The following is a 16,507-nucleotide window of genomic DNA, read 5'->3' on the forward strand; positions in this document are numbered from 1 at the left end:
AGCTGCTACCCAGCTCCATCCAGCTGTTGTCCTTGAGGCCCAGTGTTTTCAGATCTTGATATTTTTAAGGAGAAGCCACAAACTTTGGCTTTTTTTTTTCTTTTAAGATCATTTAAAATCTGGAAATAAAGACTCATAATAGAAGTTGCAAAGAGAAGTACAGGGGTCCAGTGTGTGCTGTCCTCTGGTCCCCCCAGTGGTAATGTCTTATGTAACTACAGTACAGCCTCAAAACCATCACATGGCCCTAGCCATGCACAACAGTCCTTGTTCAGATGTCACCAGTTTGTACATGCACTCACTGTGCACATGAACTCAGGCACGTGTGTGCCGTGCGGTTTTGTCCCGTGCAGGTTGATGTCAATGCCACCACAACCAGGAAAGGCTTTGGCTTTGAAATTGTTTGTACAGATGTATCAAAAACCCCTGTTTAGATCTAAAGAGTGTGCTATAGACCCTGTGTGGCTTGTTGAGCTTCCAGTTTCAACCTCTGTTCTAGTCTAACCCTTTTCTTTTTTAAAATTCTTGATTAAAATTCATGTAACACAAATTCACAATTTCAAAGTGCCTAGTTCAGCGCAGGTCAGATACCCTATGGATGTCTGAATTTTTCAAGCCGAGGAAGGCTGACAGAAAGCAGAGCAGCAGAAGCCAAACTTGGAAACTGAGTGTCTAGGAAAGCCCAGGGCTGAGCAGTTGGGGTGGGCTGTGCGGACAGAGCAGCGGGAGCATCGGTGTCTGAGTGGTGACACGGTTTGGAAGATGAAGGCAGGAGAGACCGGGAGAGCGTTCCGGAGGCTGCCATAGTGCAGTCACACCCGAGCATGTCTTTGGGAGGTTCTCAGTCCTGGGCCCACCGGCTTGCCTCTGCCTCCTTGTCCTCTCACTCAGCAGTGATTTCTTGAGCACTTGCTTTGTGCCAGGAACTGTCGTGGTGCTGGGATTATGGCAGTGAACAAGTCAAGCAAGATTCCTGCCCACTGGATGGAAGCATGGATTAGTAAGAACCCAATGATGCTTCCTGAGACAGTAGCTTTTGGTGGTGGGGCTGAGGTTAGGTAGTCTGGGCTGGCCTTCGTCAAGAGGTATTTGATTTGAGCTCCCAAAGGTGAGACTACCCCAGCCTTGGCAAGAGAAGGGAAGAGCTTTGCAGGCAGAGAGTAGGGGGAACACAGAGACCCTGAGGGGAAGGAGCCTGGGGACCGCTGCCAGGGCTGCTCATCTTTGTCAGGATTGTTGAGGTGGGAGGGCAAGTCTGACAAACTATCTCATGGAGGTGTCTGGGCCTAGGAGTGGCAGGGAGAGGGGAGGGGAGGGAACCACTGCCTTTGGGAGGAAAACAGCATGTCCCAGTGGAAGACAGATGAAGTCACTATGAATCATAAAGTAGGCGTGCTTTTTTTTTAAGGAGAGCTAAAAATCATTTTGCTATTTTTCAACTAATTTTATTCTACTTTGTGAGCTTTGTGTCATTCAGAGAACTTGGAAACCTTTGTTCTCCCTCCTGCTAAATCTGTGGAGTAGGTGGAAGAACTTTAAAAAGCTCACCCAAGCCCACCTGCCTTTGCTGGGGGTTGTAGAGGGAGGCCAGCCGGGCAGTGGCCCAGAGGCGGGAGACCATGTCTGAGCCGCCTTGGCATTCAGCGTCTTGGAAGCTCGGTGGCATTCAGGTCCTGAGGATGTGGCACAGGGCATAGCACCAGTGGAATTTGCTCTGGAAAACAGGGGAGTGCTGTCCAGGGTCAAAAAAGGAATTTATTTTGCGTATATTAGAGAGTCATCTTAATGATAAGTGCAGTGTGATTTTAAAAAACACTGCAACCAAAGAAATAAACAGAATTATGAATTGTTTCCTTCCCAATTTGGTCAGCCTTAAGGCCAGTGGGGGTTTTCTCCAGTTGTAGACAAGCCTTCCAAGAGGTGGACTAATTAGTGGCTGCCTAGATTTTAAAGGTCAGTGGCAAGATTGAGCAGATGGGGGATGGGTTATCTTGATCATCTTTTAGCTGGGAGACATGAACTTGATGTGTATCTTGAAGGAACCTGGAGGGTTTGAAGGCACTCTTGGGATATGATGATTAGCCAGTCACAAGACCCCTTAAAACGGAACAACAAAAAGCCAAGCACAAATAAATGCTTGTGCTAGGAAGGATGCATGGTGCTATGAGAATATTTAACCCAAGAGACTTCCATTGGTCCAGAGCTGATCAATGGCCTGGATTGATATTTGGTAGGAACTACGGTGACTAACATGATGGTCACAACATCCAGTATTATTCTGTATTCTTGGGATGGGGTAGAGATGAGGATGTTGATGAGAGAGGTGATGGTTCAAGGTGTTTTGCAGGGTGTGGAGCAGCTCTTGTGATTTTTTGGAGATGTGTCAGAGAAAGGTCTCCTTTTGGGCAGACATAATGGCACCGTGGAAATAATGGATTGTCTAAAAATCGAGGACCACCGAAAGGGGCAAATTAGTTATCTTGAGCTTTTTCTTAGACTTTCTGCCCCACCTGTGCTCTTCTAAATTTGCATTATGGCTCAAGTCAAGGGGATGCCTGAGAGTTGCCCAGTTGTTGTGAGGGAAACTGGACTACTGTTGGGCCTTGCAGTCCAGAAGTCTGACCTTGGCCGGCTGTGGGTTTCTGTGGTGCTGGGCTGCCTGAAGGTCACCTGCTAGCATCTAGTGATATTGGGGAAGAGATCTCTCTAGGCTAGTTCATTCAGCGAACCAGCTTATTCCGAGCTGTCATGATTGTGGTACATAGCATTTACTCTGCCATCCTTGGCTTGAGATTGCTCAGGCAGTTACTTGACCACAGAATGGAAATCTGGGAAGACAAGTGCTCAGCTGGCTTGGCAGGTTTCTAGGCATTGCACTGATTTCTGCAGTGGCCTGCTCTTTGGTGGGACAGAGTGCTCTGTACCTTGGAGCTGTTCCTCGAGGGCCACCGTGATAACTGGCTGCTCCCAGACACTCTTCAAGGGTGAGCCTACACAGGTGTGTGAAGCTTCAGATTGCTGAGACTGGACAACTCCAGTAGTTTCACTGGAGGAATGGAAATCTGGGAAGACAAGTGCTCAGCTGGCTTGGCAGGTTTCTAGGCATTGCACTGATTTCTGCAGTGGCCTGCTCTTTAGTGGGACAGAGTGCTCTGTGCCTTGGAGCTGTTCCTCGAGGGCCACCGTGATAACTGGCTGCTCCCAGACACTCTTCAAGGGTGAGCCTACACAGGTGTGTGAAGCTTCAGATTGCTGAGACTGGACAACTCCAGTAGTTTCACTGGAGGCACTGGCATGTGGTCAGGGACTGGGGCCAAGAGGGAAGCCGCCTTCATTTACCCAATTGTCATCCTGGCTGCAGGTGTCTGTGTTTTTTTTATTTATTTAAAATAAAAAGGAGTTAAGGGATGGTTGCCATAATGTGATGTAGGGAGTGGGTAAACATAGTAAGAATGTGCAGCCTCCCCAAAGCCTGGATCCTTGAATCCTGTCTGGAGGATGCTGAATTATAATGACCTTATTATAATTCAGGAGATTATTTTGGAGCTCCTGAAACCTCAGGGTGAAAGATACCCTTTTCCAAATGGGTATCAGAGTCTGGGAGTAGAATCATCTGAATATTTCCTGGGCCTCGAAATCAGAGATTCTGATTTACTGGGCCTGGGACCCAGGAAAATATTTCTTAGTTTTCCTGGTGATTCTGCTCTTCAGCCAGATTTGGGAACCCACCCACCAGTTGCAGGTCCAAACTCTTCCCCGCCTTTGAGGTGAATTTTGCCTCCTTGTCTCCTCCATTTGAGTTGGAACCCTAACCATAGCTGCATATTTGGTCTTGGTTCCTTTTTAACTCCTTTCCAAAAGCTTGTCTTTTGGGATGCTACCCCTGGCTTAGACTCAGCGTGGATCAAGGCTGGCAGATCATCCCTTTCTTATCTATGAAGCAAAAAGAACTCCAGCCGGGGGTTTTGATGGGCACATGTTCTGGGACATTTTTTCAAAGTTTCTGCTTGAAGCTGGACTGCGTAGTAGATTCTGGCCATAGAAATCCAGGCCCTAAGGTAAAAAAAAGTCTATTAACTGTCTTCCCAGAGACATCATGGAAGTACTGGAAATACTGGGTCCTGTAGACCCTGGGGCAGCATCATTCGCCCTCAGGGAGTCAGAGTTGCACGTCACCAGGAAGCAGGGCTGAATCAGTGGTCTTCTTGACGTGGGAGTTGGTTAGATGAATTTCCAAGAGTGTACATGCAGGGCTTCACATCCAGTCTCAGCGGATGTCCGGTTGGGTGGCACAGGCAGAGGTGTTTAAGACTCAGTAAGTAATACAGGATCTGGACAAGACCAAATGGGAGGCTCTTTCCTCACTCCTTACTTTTGCATATGTTGTTCCTTGGCTCAGGTCCCACCATGCCCTCCATTCTCCCCCTGCCTGCTTTACACCCATGCCTGTTTTAGGATTTTCTTGGGCCTCTGTCTGTGCTGGGAAGCATCTGTTTACCTCAGTTACATTAGGAATGTGGAGTGCCTGCTCAGTGTTCCCAGAACACCTGTGCCTATCCAGACTTTACATTTATTTAACCATTGTTTTTTAGAATTCTTTTTGAATGTCTGATCTGTCTTTTACCCAAACAGAGCAACTTAAGGGCAAGGACTGGGTCTCGTTCATCTTCGTGTCTCATCACATTGCGCAGTGCCTGGTATGTAATAGGGTTCAGCAAATACCTGCTGAGTGGATGAATCAATACATTCTTTCAAGGGATGATATAAATAACTCCTACTAAGATCTTATAGGTGAAGACCTGTAAGAGTTCTTTAGAAGACCACTTTAGACAGCATGGGACATTAATTGAGCACTTTTGAAATAGTAGATGCATTGTATTTGTGAGAACTTTTTGTACTTAAAACAGCAAGACTACTGAAAGTGTCACATTAGAAACAAACCGTTAGGGTACCTGATAGAACTTATTCTTATATTCTTTTACAAATGAAGGTATGGCAAGCATTTTAGCCCAGAGTGGGTTGTATACTTCAACTACATTTCTGTGAATTTAGTGTTAGCTTTGAGAAATCCACACATACATGTGTGTGTGTGTAATAATATTTTTTGCTTCATAATATACAACTACTATGCAGTGGGGCATAGTGAAAGAGTCATGGATTGGCAATCAAGAGACTTAGGTTCTAGAATTAGTTTTGCCTCTAACTTTGGGTATGGGCATGTCAGGGTCCTGCTTGCACTTAATTGTATAAAGTAGGAGTATTGTACTTGTTCAGGGGTTGCAAATATCTACAGGAGTGAGGTTACTAACTTAACTTGTATTTGCTCTACCATTTTTTATCTCTTGGAGCTCAGCCCCATTCTCTTTTGTATTCCCACTTATGTTAGAATCTGAGGATGAGGGAATTATTTCTGTACCACCGAAAAAAAAAAAAAGGCTAGAACAGTGATAGCCACAGCTCTTTGTGTTGAGACAGTAGGGAGTGGTAGAGACTGTGGCATAGTAGAGTAGCCAAGCCTGCCTTTGAAGAGTAGCTGATACTTAGCACCAGATAATCATGAACACAGGCCATGTTGACAGATCCTCTGATTTTTTTTCTTTTTTAAAGAGAAACCAGAAAGTCTGGGTTTTTATGTGATATCTCTGGTTTTTAAGGTTTGGCTCAGATTTTCTGAACATGTCTTACAGATTGGTATACCACCTCTGTAGGGTAGGTGTGACCCACTGGACTTTCAGTTTGTGATCCCTGTTATAGATGATCTCTAAAGCTGCTTTCTTCCCAAGACTCATCCATTCTAATGGGGACCATTTCAGTTAGTAGACTAAAGATTCTTGTTTTACTTGGGGAAGTCAGGGTGGGAAGGGAGTGGGGCTGGAAGAAGAACATGGAGACTTTGAGTCTAAACAGGTTGCCTGGCAATTGGTGTTTGGATGGCCTTCTTGGGAAGAGGTCACAGGGTGCCTGTTTCACGCTGTGTTTTGTACATTTGTCACTGCAGGAGTTGGCATTTGTTGGAAGACTTTGTGCAACCCTCTCTGCTTGGAGTTCCAGGACCAATGCATCTTTCCACCACCTTAAACCACTGGTGAATATGTGCTTTGTTTTGTTTTGCTTCTTCTGCTGCAGTGAAAGGACATATTTTCAGTAGACTATAGAATGGGATTTCCAGACAACCACCACATTGTCCTTTCTGTTAAAGAAGGAAAACACTGGGCTGCACCTAGTCATATCTGGTTTCTGGTACCTGCTTGATTCTGCCACGTTACTGTGGGATCTTTGGTGAATTGTTTGACCTCTCTGGGCTGCTAGCAGAGAAATGACTCCTGCTCTACTAAAAGAGATAAGTGAGAATGCTTCCAAGGGAATAAAGTGGTGGGCAAATATAAAGCAATCCCATTTGGCTCTTGAGATGCAGAGCTGGGCAATTCTAAGCTAACAAATAAATTCAAATGTGAACTCATATGTTTGAAATACGGATTTTAAATACCTTTTTTCTGAGTCTTCCAGAGTAGTTCATAAGAGATTAGCATTTCCTTTTTTCCTTCCTACCACTACAGCTGCAGTTTTCTTAAAAGATGAATTCATTGCATTTCACAGTTACCTTCATTTTTATTTGAGATTAGATAATTTCACAGTTAACAATCTTCTTCCTTTCTTGAAAGAAACTTAATTACTCATCACAGCAGGTAAACGTCTTGCTTCTATGGCAGTTGAAAGTGGCAAAATATGTATTTAACAACAGTGTGTCCAATGCTGAGGTGAGATTCTTGGAGGCATGCAAGGTAGCTGATATTAAAGGTCTCATGTGAGCTATTTAAGGGCAGGACCAGGGAGGCAGTGTGACCCATGCATTCTGACTACAGCTACTCTTTGTTGAGAAAAGCTGACTGCTTCGATGCTGGCTGCCTGGCCAGCTCCCATCATGTGGACCAGGTGCTTTTATGACCCAGGGAGAGAGAGAGCAATTGCATGGCCACCGGGGGAACTTGCAGGGGGCTGGGGGTTGGAGCGGGAACTGAGGTCAGTCAGGACAAGCAGGCCAAGGTTAGAGACCCAGCTCAGGCATGGGAGCTCACTGTCTGGATTGCTGTTTCTAAGGGGACACAGTGGGCATTCTGGGTCCTATAGCCACCTGGTAAACAAGAAGAGCTCTGTGGTGGGAGTCCTCCAAGAGGCAGATGGTCTCAGGGGAGTGGGACATTTTTCCCATTCAGCAAGTGTGTATTAATGCCTACTCTGTACCAAGGCGCTGATCTTGGCGCTGGGGAGTCGGTGGTCCCAAGACAGTGTCCATACTTCCGTGGGGTGACAGTCAAGAGCGTGCGCTCCATGAGGGCGGAGATCTTTGCTGATCTCGTTCACTACTGTATCCCCAGCTCTTAGAAGAGCACCTTGCGCACAGACTGATGGGTGCTCACTAAACGTTGTTTTGTGAATGAAGTAAATAAATAGATAATTTCAAGTAGTAATAAGTGCGATGGGAAAAAAAACAAAAATGGGCTGGGGAGCTGTTTTTGAAAGAGTCTTCTTTTCTCTTCTGAGAAGACTGCTGTGTGTGAAAGAGGCAGAAATTTTGTGCAGAGATCTGAATGGAGTGAAGGGATCTGGGGAGGAGTGTTGAGGCAAAAAGAAAGGCCTTTGATGTAAGCTGAGCTTGGGTGGGAGAAGAGCAGGCGGCAGCCAGGCTGGCTGGCCTTGAGCCGGACGGTAGTTATAGGGCAGGGGAGTGCTGTGATATGATGTGACATCAGTGGTAGGTGGGAGCCACATCTTGTGGCCATGAGAACGAGTTTGGATTTTACCCTGAGTATGATTGGATACCGTTGGAGAAGTGAGAGTAGAGGATTGATCTTCTTTGTGCTTCAAAGTTATTACTCTGGGTCCTGAGTGGAGGATAGAAGAACAGACCTAGGAGGCTAGAGTAGAATCAGTGCAACCTGGAGGGGGCCCTTCCAGTGGTCCAGGCAAGAGGTAAGGGCATGGCTTGGATTAGCCTGGTGATTACAGAGTGGTGTCTGTGGGCGAGCTCAGGGTATGTTCTGAAGGTAGAGCCTACTGGACTGGGTGGAGGGGTGTGCGCAAGAAGACAGTGAAGGATGAATCCAGTGTGTTTTTTTGTCTGGGTGGATGATGTTGCTATTTACTGAAATGGGGAACAAAGAGGGAATTTTGAGTGGGGCAAGGGGGGCACTGAGACTTCTATTGAAATTGAGGTGCTCATTTGATATTCTTATAGAGATTTAGAGTTGGCTAGGGCCAGAAATGGTACTTTTGATAGTCATCACCATGTAAATGTTATTTAAAACTGTGAGATTGGATGAGATCATTTAGGGAGAGAAAGGAGGGATAGGTAGCATTTGGACAGAGAAAAGAAGAAAGGCCGGTGGTGGATCTTCCATATAAAATCCCTAAGAAGTAAATGAAGACACATGCTAATGAATATGGTGATTTCATATAATGCAGTATAAATGATTCAAGTGAGATAATATAAATGTAGAATATTTGAAATATTATTACTACCCCCATCCCCAAATCAAGAAAATTAGTTTTAGAATTGCATTATTTTAACTGTGGTCAGATGAGTGAATTACAAACTGCATTTATGCAGTTAGCACATGGCTGTGCTTTTGGCTGGGAAACAGAAATATCCAGTACCCTTTGCCAATAATAGCCAATAAACTACATTGTTTTTTATATGCACTAGAACTTTTACAAGCCATTTTGGTGACTAAGCTTAATTTACTGTTACTACATTTCAGATGTTTTCATCCTTCAGTCATGTCATCCAAAAGTTCATTAAATGGAAGTTCAGTAAGTGAAAAATAATGCCTGAAAATCAGTAATTTTGCAATGTAAGCCAGATGTGATAAAATTCTATGAAAAGCCCAAACAGGCACCATGATGAGAATCTAGGAAATACTTAGGACATCACTGAAATATCAAAAATACATACTCTAAGATACAAAGCAAAAGTATACCACTATGGTTTTGGGAGATGTATGGTACCGGCCATCTCCCTCAACCACATTGACTGATAGGAGAAAATCAGTCCTGAATCATACACATTCTCATCTATTTATGGGCTTCTGGCACAAAGTGCAGCTGCTCCATATTGGTTTTGACCATTTCCCAAGGAAAAATCACCCCACTGAGCTTCCTGCATATTCTCTTGGGCTTCTTAGTTTTTCCATTTTTAGGTTACCTGTAGACTCTCTTTAGTCTCTTTATCTCCAAGCCCAGGGCCATTGATTTTTTTGCTCCCTTCGCACAGTCTCCAACCAGCTCGAAGCCTACCTGCCTCCTCCACCACCGTGCCCAGGGCTTCACGCCCCACCCATCTCTGCCCTCCCTGGTGAGCCTCTCAATCGGCCTTCTCCAGAGGCTTTTGAATGTTCTCAAGATTCCCTTCCTTCTTTGAAAGCATTTTTCCTTTTCCCCCAGGTCTGGTATTTTCCAACCTTTTGTGGCAATGACAAAGAATGGGAAGCCAGGGCAGCTATTGAGTGCTGCCCATCGCACTGCCTTCTACACTGTGCGGCTTCAGATTCCTTGGGCTATGGGCAGCCCTGACTTGCTTTTATATGTATTTCAAGACCTTCATTTTTCTGTGAAAATAGCCTCCGTGGGACCTCTGGAGCGTCTAATCTCTGAAAAGCACCGATTGTGCGACATTCCGCATCTGTAGCCACTGTTTATGGTAGGAGGAGGGTTTCAGCAGAACAGCTTTCATGATGATTGACATCTACTCTGGGTTTCATTTGTTTTCTTTTCACAGAGTGGAACCTAAATTAAGATAAAAAAGTGACGTTTACTGGGAATCATGGGGGAGGACTTCTCTCTGTTTCCTTCTTAGTAAGTGATTTTAGGGGGAAAAAGGATGGTATCTTCCAGTACCCCTGCAAACTCAGAGGTAGTTGAGTGTTAAAAATAGGGGGGGCTCCACCTGGAGTTAAAAAGCAGAAGGTGCTTTAGTGCTTGTTTATGTGTAGACCACCTCAGGAGGCGCGGCCAGAGATGAGTAGCCTTGTGGGAAGGCCAGTATGGTGTAGGAAGGAGACTTTTCCCTCTATACCCTTTTGTATTTATTTGAAAAAAAGAAATGGGCCCAAAATGGAGTCACTGGTGCTTAAACCCTGCGTCTGCAAGCCAAGACTTAATATCTAGCCTGATAGCAATTTCAGCCTCTCCCAGGAGTGGAGCCTTTAACCAGTCAATCTGGAATTACCTGATCAGCACTAATGGGTAGTCTGGCCTGATAGACCCCTGCCTTCCCCCAGTGGAAGGTGACCTTGTCTGAATCCATTCTTTGCTAGAATAATTTACTTGCCCTGCTTCCGCCTGTCTGTAAAAGCCTTCTGTGTTGCACACTCCTCAGAGCACCTTTCATCTGCTAGATGGCATGCTGCCTGTTTCATGAATCGTTGAGTAAAGCCAGTAAGTCCTTAAATTTACTCAGTTGAATTTTGTCTTTTAACAATAGCTGAAGTTTTTTTGTATGGTATTTATTAGTTTGAAAAAGCATAATAGGATCTCTTTTAGGTTTAATACATGATTTAGAAAAACTTAAGTTCCTTTACTACTTGGTTTTGTAAGTGCTTTTGCTTGATGTATGTTTTGGTTGAGGTCATGTGCCTGCTCAGTGTCAGTTGCCTTTATTTGTTCTGAGGCTTCATGTTCATAAGCAGCTTGTAGCTAGGCTTCTCTAACCTGTATTTCAGATATTTGCATGTATAGGGATATTTATTCAGCTTTAGACAAATATAGATTTGAAATGAAGTGTACTTGTCATGAGTTGAGCCACAAATTATGGCCATCTCTACTGCCCTTTAGAGCAAAGTCTTACTGCATGTGCCACAGGACATGGGGTTTGAAAACCATTGTGCCTGGTAATTTCTAACCCCAGAGTCAGTCAGATTTAAAAGCAACCCAAATTCATTTTGTTCTCATCTTAGGAATCTCAGCTACTGAGGGAAAATGCTTAAAAGGGAATTTACGTAAGTTGTCACCTTTCTCAAAGTGAAGGCTGGAATTCAGTGGCCAGGACCAGTGCCACTGGTCACACTGCCATTTGGAGTGTGTGCTTTGGGGGCACTTCTGTAGGGGTTGTTGTCTGAAATACCTTCCAGGGCTGCTGTATTGGTTTATGTCACCAGAGGTTCAGGGCCACTTTCCGCCTGAAGTTATTGTGTCCTACAAAGTGTTGGTACCCATTTTGTGCAGCAGGGATACCTTTTAGGTGTTGGTGTTTCTCTGAGATTTACACATTTAATTTTGTACTTTTTCAGCAAGTAGGAAGTTGTGTCACACTTGCCAGCCACTCGTAAAAACAAGATATTTTCTCCTTTTCCATCTACCAACTACGAATAGAAAGTGAAATACATCTGTCTCTCCTTTGGCCCCTGGATTGGGGAAGTAAACATTCGATCATACTTGGTGTAGTCACTCAGACGAGGAGATCACCATCATCTCCAATGGTTCCTGAACATTTGGGAAGAAACCGTTCTGATTGCTCGCTGACTGATTCGGGCAAGGCACCATCCGATGCCTCCTGCGCAGCAGTGCCCTCATCGTGTGGCTCCTTATCAGCCTGAAGATACCGCACTCTGTTTTCCTCACTCAGAGATTTGCTCTGCTCTGCTGATTATGGCAGATTAAATTTAAAAAATGGTTCCTGCAGAGGTATGCTTGAAAAAGAAAAAAGACTGTATTATTCGTGCTTGAATTTGTACAATTGAACTTCCACTATATTAATCAGTTAGATGCTGGTTCTTAGCCTTTTTTGTGGGGAGGGGTTAAGAACCCCTCTAAGGCACACAGTCTCTTGCACAATTTGCACGTATGACACTTGGAATTTCAGGAGGTGATACTTCCCCACCCAGGAATCAGGCCTTGTGACTTAGTTGTACGAACCGTTAGCATACCATTATACAAGTGGCCTTGCATCTGGATGGCTCTGAGTGACAGGTACCCACTCTAGGATGTTATTTCTATTACACAGAGAAAGTTTAGGGAAGATAGCTATGTTCATGGCAGCCTAACTTCAGTGAAGTTTCTAACTTGTGGAGTTGTTCCAACATGGACTCAAAAGTTGGGAATGCTGTTATGTGAATTATTATTATTTTAATTTTTTAAAATAGGAAGTAGTAGAGATACCTTTACCCTTTTTGCTTTCTGACAGCTGAATTCATTTAAGGGCATTTGTTCCCCCTTCCTCTCTCCCCGGGCCAAGAGAAAAGTTGTTATGGGGGATTATAGATTTAAAATAAAAGGATATAGAGATCAACCTTCATTTGCAAACAAAATTTGTGTTCAATTTGTTCTCTGAGTTAATCTTATTTATAGCATTTTGTCCTTTGCGTTAGGTTGCAAACTAGGCCAGAAAACACCAGTGTTTTGAAAGTCTTTGAAACAGCCAGAATTTTAAAAGTCAGTAAGTTTCACCTAATTTGGTTTCTAACTACTCTTGGCAATGAGACTATCTAGCAAGCCGGGCCATATTCTTGCATGGAACAGCATGGGCTGGTGCGGAGGCAGTGACTGTCCCCTCTTGTGGGGGCACGGGAGTCCCAGTTTGCTGCAGTCCCTATACCACCCATTTGTTTCCTGTTTGGCCCTCTCAGGCTTTTGGTTTTATAACTCCTGACTTAGAGTTTCAGTTTAAAATATTAAAAGCAAAGGTTTAGCAAAACATTGTTTTGGTAGCCTCTTTATTATATAATGGAAACTAAATTTAAAATGATAGGGAGAAAAATAGTTGGTCAGGAGAATAGTGAAATAGTATTTTTCTTCAAAAGAGATTTGTGCATTTTTAAATAAGAGGGGAAGGAAAGAAAGCAGTAATATAATTTCTGCAGTGTTCTTTACTAATATCAAATCAGTATATTGAAACATGTACTCTGTATAATATGGTTTGTTCATAAAATTATCATGTTGGGAACATTTATATAAATCTAATTACATTTGCTGGGGGTTTTTTTCTTTGAAATAGAACTGCATACTGAGGTGCTTAGTTTTTTTCTTTTTACAGTAAGCAGACAAAAATATAAAACTGGACGACAGAAGTCACCAGTGTTCTAATGAAACAGAGTTGTTAGTTTTGGGGGCCCTGGTACCTTCCAGAGTATGCAGTAGATTACAAGAAAGAAACTTCACATAAACAAGACAAAGCTAATAAGTCAACTTAAAACTTGAATATACATGTGGTTTAATCTTAATTACTCCCATTCTATGAGCTATTGCAATCAACAATTTATTTCTTCTAATAATGCCTTTTTCCTCCTCAAATTGTTCTTACAAACTTTTTGAAAACTAAATGCTGGCCAGGATGGAGACTGCATCTCTGTCCTTTTAGCTCTTTGGTTTTAGGGTGAAAGCTCATCGTAGCCTCTTGGCATTCTGGATGGAGGGATGAGGAAATGGGACTCCCTCCCTACACCACCTGCTGGGCCCTGACTTGTCACCTACTTCTTGAGCAGCCTACTCTCCCTGAGCTCTGTTTGTTTCTTATATAAAAGGAGATCATATTTGGGTTTCATCCAAATGCTAACAGTCTAGAATTCTCTTGTTCTGTCAACATGCAGCACACACACAGTGCTGGGCATGAATTCTAGAAAACTCAGGAGTACTGGCCATATAACAATAACAAGTTCTGTGGGGTCAGATGAGCAGAGTCCCAGTGGAGAAAGGTTCCTAATGTCATCATTTATTCCTCATGGTTGCCTGTAATAAACATGGAGAAACTCAGGTATGATGAGTCCGGTACTCACAAGCTCATGGCATAACCCTGGCCTCACTGCACTGGGAGAGAACTCCGGGCTCTACTTGTGGATGAGGCAGAGGTGACCTAGGCAGAAAGATTTTTAAAAATTTTCCTGGCATTCTATAGAATATTTCTGCCCATTGGTGCTTCTAGGTGCAGCTGCACTGGTTGGATGACTCTGACAGTTGATGGTTATAACCCTGAGTAATACTTTTATTATTTTGTGACAGGTCCAGTACCAGTTGCATACTATCTCTTGGCTGTTATAAGTCAAAATTGTTGACCAGAACAAAAAATAAGTAGCAGACAGGCTTTAGTAGAGTAAATAATGCATACTGTAGAGCATGCTCAATGCAGGGTGGTGCCATAGAGGCTGCTAAGGGTGTTTTGTAATGGCCTTGTGTCTGCAGTTGGCTGAGTGTGCTTCTTTTCATTGGCTGAGAGCTTGTAATGGCACTTACTGGAGCAGGCAAAAATATACACATACACACACCCACAGTATGAATAAATATGTATGTAAATATATTAAACCTATTGTGTATGGATTTTATATTAAATATATGGTATGTGTTTTAGGAAACTCATTTCAGAAATAAATGGCACTAAAATGATTCAGGCTTTAATTGCATGTTGGCTTTAATTGAGCTGTGTGTGTGGGAGCAAAGCAGGGACCAATGATGAGGCTCGCAAAGGATCATCTTAAAAGGATCTTGATAGAATTCTAGGCTGTATTCTTAGTTTACATGCCTGAAGATACTATGTTGCAACTCTTTAGATTTCTTCTTTGACATAAGCTTTATTGATTTGTTTAGTCATTTATTTATTCAGCCAACAGTTATGGAGTAGCTAATATTCACATGAAGCCTTTGGCATGTGGAATGCATCCCTGTAACTTATCCCACTTAAAGGTGCTTGTTACAGAGCTTGGTCAGATGCTTGGTGTGGGGAAAGTGGAAGTTCCTATGGCCAGGATCCTCACCTGACCCTAAACTACTTGATGATGTAATTGGCCTATTGCTAGGCTACTGCTTCCACACCCTAGGCAATAAGCTATTATTGACTGAGTCACTATATAAAGAGCTCCGCTCAGTGCTCTGGGTGGAGGCAGAGATGGCGGTGGATTATAGACCTGCAGACCACTGGATGCAGACATGATCCTACGCTCAACCTACCACCATGAGAATAAAGCCAGGTTACAAACTCTTTTACCCCAAGAACGTTCCATTGTCATTTCTTGGTCTCACCAAATCCATAGTGAACTTGCCTGGGCCTGAAACTCTCAGGCAACAGCTTGCACTGGTGGTGACTGTGGTTTCTATTTAATAGATACCCTTTACTTTTTTTTGTCTTGTGAGCAGTTTTGCCCACAGCTTGGCCTGGTCTATTTAGGAAGGAACTTGGGGCAGGTGAGCAGAAGGGCTGCTGTGGGAGCTGCACTTGAACAATCCCACCCAGGAGCAGAGGAGGTGGAAATCACCTACTGAGCATGAGCAGGATGGGTGGGTGTGGCTGTGGCTCTGAGGAAGATGGAAACTATTTGGAACAGCTGCCACGCGTTGGGTACAGGGGATGAGCAAGAGCTGAAAGCAGGCGTGCTGAGTGACTGGGAGGAGGACTCTAGTGGCAGCAGGTGTGACTTGGCTCTGTGACTTGGGGACAAAGGAGAAGCTGGCAGCAGGGATTGGATGGTTGCTTGGTGGCTAACCTAGTATTGGCATATGCCAGCCAGGAAGAAGTTGAGGTATGGCTGTACAGAGAGATGTTGAGGTGAATAGCAGGGAAGGAAGGGGTCCTGGGGTGCTGGGCAATAGCTCTTCTAGCATGGCTTATTAAGGCCCTTAGCTCTGAATTCTTCCCAGTGTGCATGCCCTTTTGGGCTTCCCTGTATGCTTTTGTACATAGAAATCCCTCGGCCTAATTGCCTCCTATTCAAGTGTTGGCCCAGGCATCACCAGGGAAGCTGTTCCTGACTGCCCTCTGCTGCATTCTCTGTTGGGTCCACTGGCCCTCTGCTCTGCCACACCTCTCTCCCACTGTACTCTGGAAGCTTGTTTACAGGCTGCTGGCATATGTGGATTGATTAGTTCCCTGAGTGCCAGACTGTTCTGGTACCCTGCAGAGTCCTGACATTCAGTAGGTGTTCGGCAGTTTCTTGCTGAGTGGGGACATAATGGCTTTGCTGCAGTATTAGTAAAACAACAGAATGTTAGAACTGGAAGAAAACTATGAGATCAGCTAGTCCAACTTATTCATTTTATAGGTCATAGAGAACTGAAACTCAGAGAGGTAGAGTTCCTGGTCTGATGTCACACAGCTTGCTGGAGGCAGCCAGGACTCAAAATTCACCCCCTTTGACTCCAAATGCCATGTTCTTTCCCCTGCACCACAGCAGACTCCAGGTGTGTGAATGACTCCCCAGTGTGTGAAGCTGGCAAGCTCCTGCCTCTGCCTCACACCTAGTTACAGCCTAATGTCAGTAGTCATAGTGAGGTGTTATCTCACTTCTTGTAGGGAGGGAAACCGTGTCCCAACAGCCAGAGGAACTTTTCCTCTGCACCGTGCCAGGTTTACAACAGCCCTTACCTCACTGCTTCCCCTTCCTTTTCCGGGTTTGTCCTAGTTTATCTTTGGTTGGGGTAAGTAAGCATCAGCAACTGTTTCTAAGTAAATAGAGGAACTGCAGATTCAGGAATTGTAGTTCCCAACACGCAATGCTCTGTGCCTCGGCCTGTCCCCGTCTGACTGCTG

At 44.2% G+C, this 16,507-nt stretch overlaps 1 protein-coding gene and 1 long non-coding RNA gene across 53 annotated transcripts in view; one reads left to right on the forward strand and one right to left on the reverse strand.

The window, feature by feature from the left end:
- The window catches only part of SORBS1 (sorbin and SH3 domain containing 1), a 228,564-nt gene that overhangs the window by 54,188 nt on the left and 157,869 nt on the right, over nucleotides 1–16,507 (forward strand). For 2 of the 50 annotated variants that reach the window (XM_073240624.1, XM_073240630.1), the window contains exon 2: nucleotides 5,999–6,085. The exons of 47 other annotated variants lie outside the window; for them this stretch is intronic. The gene's annotated coding sequence lies outside the window, so the exon portion shown is untranslated. Of the gene's footprint in view, nucleotides 1–4,632; nucleotides 4,698–5,998; nucleotides 6,086–16,507 lie in introns of all 50 variants that reach the window. One more of the 50 variants, XM_073240625.1, reaches the window with a different exon arrangement.
- LOC118971905 (uncharacterized) overlaps nucleotides 9,442–16,507 on the reverse strand; it is a 73,198-nt gene continuing 66,132 nt past the window's right edge. For 2 of the 3 annotated variants that reach the window (XR_012133115.1, XR_012133114.1), the window contains one exon: nucleotides 9,704–11,684. This is a non-coding gene — a long non-coding RNA (uncharacterized lncRNA). Of the gene's footprint in view, nucleotides 11,685–16,507 lie in introns of all 3 variants that reach the window. The other variant, XR_012133116.1, reaches the window with a different exon arrangement.

The sequence above is a fragment of the Manis javanica genome, chromosome 7 (genome assembly GCF_040802235.1).
Source record: "Manis javanica isolate MJ-LG chromosome 7, MJ_LKY, whole genome shotgun sequence".
NCBI classification, from domain to species: domain Eukaryota; kingdom Metazoa; phylum Chordata; class Mammalia; order Pholidota; family Manidae; genus Manis; species Manis javanica.